The sequence below is a fragment of the Oryctolagus cuniculus genome, chromosome 1 (genome assembly GCF_964237555.1).
Source record: "Oryctolagus cuniculus chromosome 1, mOryCun1.1, whole genome shotgun sequence".
NCBI lineage: Eukaryota > Metazoa > Chordata > Mammalia > Lagomorpha > Leporidae > Oryctolagus > Oryctolagus cuniculus.
Window position 1 is genome coordinate 119,044,889 of NC_091432.1, and position 6,731 is coordinate 119,051,619.

The 6,731-nt window shown below is 41.3% G+C and overlaps 1 non-coding gene across 1 annotated transcript; it reads left to right on the plus strand.

The window, feature by feature from the left end:
- The first annotated feature begins 554 nt into the window (after positions 1–554).
- On the plus strand, positions 555–4,363 carry LOC127491560 (uncharacterized). Its single transcript, XR_011384177.1, has 3 exons — positions 555–722; positions 1,354–1,479; positions 3,036–4,363. It is a non-coding gene; the product is annotated as an uncharacterized protein (transcript).
- The last annotated feature ends 2,368 nt before the right edge of the window (positions 4,364–6,731 follow it).

The window sequence follows — 6,731 nt, forward strand, 5'->3', positions numbered from 1 at the left end:
GAAGGGGAGAGGGAGCGGGAAAGGGGAGGGTTGCGGGTGGGAGGGAAGTTATGGAGGGGAATTTATATTCATTAAATAAAATTTAAAAAAGAAAAGAAACTCAGCCCAATCCTCCCACATGGATAGCAGGAAACCAACTACCTGAGACATCATCTGCTGCCTCACATGCAGCAAAGAGTTGGAATCAAGAGTGGAGTGGGAATAGGACCCAGATATTCCAATAGAGCATATAATCCATCAGTGTTTAACCACCAGGCCCAATACATACTCTCAAAAGAGAACTATTCTCAAGCATGAAGCATTTCACATGTCTAGGATGCCTCTCCCTACCACATGTCAAGATTTAGGTATTTAGTGAATGTACTGCCCATAAAAATGTAAGGATGACAAGACTGTGTTTAGATTTCCGATAGATTTGGGAACCTAAAACAAAGAAGACTAAGAAAAATGAGAGATGAATAGGTCATGGAGAAGGAAAGTCACTATTGGCAGAGAAGATTGACTTAGATTGGTATCTGCCATCCGCCTACTCTGTTCTTACTGGTGAACATCCTTGGTTGAGTGCATTTTAGAGTGGCTGAAGGTCGAATTGAGCAAGCAGTGTTTTCTGAGCCATCAGCTCACGTGCACCTTTGTCTCTCACAGATTCTACTTTGCAATCTGCTAAGACAAGATGGAAAAACTAATGCATCTGAATCTCTTTCTCCTCGGCATAGAAATTGGTAACTTGTTGGAAAAGGGTTGATGGGGTGGACCTTATCAAACTATAATCGGCCCTGCCATATATTTAAGCAGATCTTATCTTTTGACACTTTCTGATAGTGTGAGCTTCTATGGGCATGATCTGAGAAATGATGGCTGGGCTTCAGAATTGGTCAGCTGGCTTCATCTACCTTTAGTTCTAGGTGGGAACCAGTTCTGACTTCCACGATTTATACCCACTAACCTATGGTTTATCTGTGGACGTTATGATACAGGGGGACTCTCTGTCATCCTGAGGACTTCCTGCCCTGGAAAAGCTCAGCCACTTCAGCCTGAGTTCGGAATACCCAGCTCTGTGTTCTCTTTAATGTTACTCACTGAACTAGATAAGAAATTGCCATGGGAGGTAGGGTGGACTATATGGTGACAGATCAATGTCAATGTGCCCTTGTCTAATGGAAGGAGGAAGAGTGGAGTAAGATCATCTCCCTGTTCCATCCTGCTCTGTATGTGATTCTGGATGCCTGCATACATGTAATAAAACCCATGGGCAAAAGGTGGACATCATTCCCAGACAGTGCAGGTGAGCTCGGCTCTCTTTGGGATGTGACAGTGTTGTTTCCTTTGCTCAGTACAGTCTACTTTCTGCAGCCTGTGCTCTTCAGTGTAGACTTTGCATTGACTACTACAATGGCGTGTGTGAAAAGAAGGAGACAACATGCATTGCCAAGGATGGTGCCAGCTGTAAGAGTTATAGAGAATCTTCTGAAGCCAACTGTAAGTGTCTCAAGGCCTCCAAGGTTCTGGTGAGGGAATGATAGCTTTATTTCCTTATCCTCCAGGGCTCAAATCATCTTCTAAGATGTCATGTTTGGACACAATGATTTTGTGGAGAGTAAGTGAGGTTCTGAGCCTGGAGGTGAGATCATCCTGACAGGAATTTTCTATTTGTGCCTAGGATAAAAGGGGACTGATTGGACCTGTGGTCACTCACTACAGTTCTGATTCCTTCATCAGTGTCCCAGGAACCCCAAATCCACATCCAAAGGATCCTAACTCTTAGAATCTTTAAATATGCTATTTTCCCACTATCCTGGTTGCATCTGCCCCTGCTTGTCTATTATTGACCTGGCTTCTATCTCACCTGAGAGTCACCTGCCCAGGAAACCTTTGACCCTCCAGAATGTCCACTTGCACCTCCTCAGCATTTGCACTGCATCCCCGTCATGGCCATCCCACAGCATCTATCCCAGTGTCTACTAATTCCCCGTTATAGCTGCAATTCTAGACTCATTATAATAGGGTCTGATTGCTCAGCATCTACTGGCCCCTACTCTAAGAACAGAATGTAATAGGTCTTCGACAAGGGTCTTCAGCCTGTCTGGCTGAGAGGGAAGTCTCCTGGGCACTGCCCACCTCTAGAACCACATCTTAAGGGCTGGCATTGTGATGTAGCAGGTTAAGGTGCCACCTGCAATACCTGCATTCCATATGGGTGCCGGTTCAAGTCCCGGCTGCTCCACCTTTTTTTTTTTTTGACAGGCAGAGTGGACAGTGAGAGAGAGAGACAGAGAAAGGTCCTCCTTTGCCGTTGGTTCACCCTCCAATGGCCGCCACGGCCGGCGCGCTGCGGCCAGTGCACCGCGCTGATCCGATGGCAGGAGCCAGGTGTTTATCCTGGTCTCCCATGGGGTGCAGGGCCCAAGGACTTGGGCCATCCTCCACTGCACCCCCTGGCCACAGCAGAGAGCTGGCCTGGAAGAGGGGCAACCAGGACAGAATCCGGCGCCCCGACCGGGACTAGAACCTGGTGTGCTGGCGCCGCAAGGTGGAGGATTAGCCTAGTGAGCTGCGGCGCCGGCCAGGCTGCTCCACTTTCAATCCAGCTCCCTGCTAATGTATCCAGGAAAGCAGCAGAAGATGCCCCAAGCATTTGGGCCTCTGTACCCCCATGAGAGACAGAGACGAATTTCCTGGCTCCTCACTTCAGCCATTGTGGTCATTTTTGAGCCAGAAGATGGAATATCTCTTTGTGTCTCCTTCTCTCACTGTAACTCTTTCAAATAAACAGATAAATCTTCATTTAAAAAATTCTGCCTTTAAATAAACAAATGAACCACATCTTGTCACAAATGCATCACTGCCCAGCATCAGAGAATCCAGGGAGAAAGAAACATGCCAGTGCTGCTCCATAGGGGTGCTGGCAGGACTATACATGAGATTTACTTGTGTGGAAGTCTCCTGTCCCTTGCAATGTCTTCACCCTACCCTAGAATAATTTTATGTTATAAATGTCTCTCAAAATAATGTTTTTCTTTTGTTTTCTTCCACAGTATCATTCCCAACACGTGGATATAGTGAATGTTCCCATGATTGCTATCCCTACTATGGAGTTTGGCAGGGTTTAACAATACTGGTATTTTGCTGTGATAGCCATGATTTGTGCAATGACCTCTCTGAGCCAATTGATCATTACATAGCAACAACACCTAATATATTATTTTAGTTTCTTCATCATTGTTCCCAGATTTCATCTCACCCTGGACTGGGATTTCCCCAATGCACCTGAACTCTTGGAGCCTAAGAAAGATACTGTTTTCATCTTATTTCCCATATCCTCCTGCTTTTTAGTTTCCTCTAATCAACACGAACTTGTCTGACCTTGATTTCAATGGGCTTTCTTGATCTAGAAGGGAGGAGATAATATTCACATGTTAAAAATATCCTGGGCTATAGAAGGGGAACTGAACAATGCCACCCAGTGGGATAATTCAGTGTTTTACAGAGTGGTAAAAGTGGTAGGGCACTGAGTTTTTCTGAATAACACTGTCAGTCTATTAAATGACAGGAGGTAGGATCAAACATTAATCAGATATGAATGGTGGAGGAAGTCTAGGTGAGGCTACTTAGGTTGTCTGGGACAGCCCTGAAGAGCTTGCAGATATACATCCAGTTTCATCTTCCACCCATATGACATTTTCTGCTTCTAATCCATGGACTTTTTCATAGTGAATATATATTTTTAATGGGAGGCAAAATGGTAGATTTCACTAAGACATTTCACTCCTCCAAAATGTATGTGTTTGAATTTCTTTCTAACAAGCACTGTGGACCCATAGTCACTAGTGTTTGCTCAAACAGAAGGAAGCATACCCTGGGAGGCAGACTCAATGGTTCCTCTCATTCAGGTGAGATACCTGGGTTGAGTTCCCGGCTCCCAGCTTTAGCCTCATGGTCACTGTAGGCATTTGGGGAGTGATGCAGTGGATGTGAACTCACTTTCTCTGTCTCTCACTCTCCCTCTCCCTCTTTTTCTCTTCTTTCTCTATCTTTTTTTCTCTATGGATCTTAGCTCTTAGACAAAAAAGCCAACTACTATATCTTAAATAGAAACATTAAATATGAAAAATTATTGTTAAATGTAAATGTTAGGATTTGTGTGCTGTATATTTGATTACTGCTAAATTAAAAAGTATTGTATTAAAAATAAAATATTTGAAATTACTTCAGATGATATACATAAAAATTTATGTTCTGTTTACATCTCGGGCTTTCAGCAGATGGTGGCTGAGTAAGATGCTTGGGTCATCTCTGCACAGAGGGATCAATTTTAATATCTATTCACACACAAAGTCCCCTTTACTAGAGCTGCAGAAGTCAAATTAGAGACTTTTGTGTCTGATTTTAGTATAAAAATAAAAAAAACATTGATAAAAAAGAATGAAAGAGTTGCCTAAGTCATCCCTCTCCTACCTCTCCATCCAGGTAACACAGTATGGAAAGAAACACCTTGCCTCTCACTTGGGAGAAGGGGAATGAATTGAGTCCATACCTTAGACTTGGAATCCAGTACTAGGTTTGCCATAATAAAAAACTTGTGCCAAACAGAATCTCATAGTCCTTATCCCAGGCTTGAACCTGCAGATTGAGATTTTGTACTCTCCTTAGCCTGGTAGCCAAGGAACTACCTCTCTTCCCCCAATCTCTGGAAGACAGTTGAGCAATGCTCCAACTTCTGGGGAGGACAGGAAAGGGAATTTAGAAACGTGTCATGGAGCCCAGAGTCTGGACGTAGCTCTGAAACTCAGCACCTTGTAAAGCCCAAAGGCATCTACTTCCAATTCAGTACTTGCAAATTTAGTCTTTAGAGTTGTCCAGCATCAGAGATACACATACTGGTGAAACTGACCTTTTTCAATGTGTATTGCTTCCAGCCTCGCATGGACCTCAAATGCATCCCCCAAGACTGTACAGGGCCTACTGATGATGAGACGTAGCTTGATCCAACTTAGTACCAGCATGGGTGGCCAAGGAGCTACCTTTATAATCCCTCCAACAACATTAAGCAAAAAACTGTGGTATTCTGCATTGGGCTCAGTGCTACACTGGTAAAACCAAACATTGTACAGATCCTCACAGTTCCCATCTTCAGCCTAATACCAGCAAATAGAGCCTGTTGGACATCCTTTAGGGCCAAGCTTAGTTATATAGCTCCAATTGATTGCATTGATTAAATTCTAGCAATAATTATTTGCATCTAGTTGCAGTCAGTGATGCTTGCAGAATTAAGAAGTAAGGGGTATCCAAATTGAAGGAGGAAGTCAAATTTATCACTGTTTTTAGATGACTTTATATCATATATAGAAAAACCTCAAAGACTCCACCAAAAAGCTGTTAGACTAATAAACAAGTTCATCAAAGTTGTGAGATACAAAATCAATGTACAAAATTAGTAGTATTGTTACACACCAATAGTGAATCATCTGAAAAAGAATTCAAGAAAGCTACCCCATTTTCAAAAGTTACAAAAACAGAACCCCAGCAATAAATTTAGCTAAAGAGGTAAAAGATCTCTGTAGTGAAAGCTATGAATTAATTATGAAAGAAACTGAAGTGAACATAAAGAAATGGAAAGACATCCAATGTTCATGGATTGGAAAAATCAAAGTGATTTGCATATAAAATGCAATTTCTACCAAGTTCCCAATGACATTTTTTTCACAGAGCTAAGGAAAAAATATAAAAATGTGTATGACTCACAAAAGATCCCAAATAGTTAAACAATCCTGAGAAAAAAATTAAGCAAGAGAAATTACAGTGTTTGACATTAAAATATAGTACAAAGAAATAATAATTAAATGGCATGATATTGGCACAAAAACAGATTCATAAACCAGTGGAACACAATAGAGATTCTGGAAGTAAACCCACATGTCTACAATCCACTGATCTAAGGATACACAATGGATAAAAGGCGAGTCTTTTTAATAGATGGTGCTGGGAAGATTATACATCTATATACAGAAGATTGAAGCTAGGCCTCTCTGTCTCAATATGTACAAAATCAAGCAAAAAATGGATTAAAGACCTAAATCTGAGATCCAAAATCTTGGAACTGTTTGAGAAAAACATTGAGAAAGCCCTTCAGGACACTGGAATGGGCAAGAATTTCCTAGATCAGATGCCAAAAGTGCAGGATATAAAAGCAAAAATAGACAAATGAGATTTCATCAAACTAAACAGTTTTGCACATCAAAGAAAACAACCAATATAGTGAAGATATAACCTAGAAAATATGCAAGCTACAGATTGAATAAAGGGTTGACATCAAAAATATATAAAAACTCAAATATCTCAACAGCAAAAAACATAACACATACACACACAAAACAACAACATCCAATTAAAAATGGATAGTAGATCTAAATAGACATTTAACAAAGGGAGACATACAAATGGTCAACAGGTACATGCACAAATTCTCAACATCACTAATCACCAGGGAAACGCAAATCAAAACCACAAGGAAGCATCACTTCAGTAAGATTGGCTATTATCTAAAAGATAGTAAGTGTTGGTGAGGATTTGCAAGGAAGAAAATCCTTGCACACTGTTAATGAGAATGTAAATTATTATAGCCATTGTGGAAAATACTATGGAGGTTCCTCAAGAAACTAAAAATAGATCTACCATGTGGTGCAGAAATCCCATTGCAAGGCATATAATCAAGGGAAATGAAATTTATATGT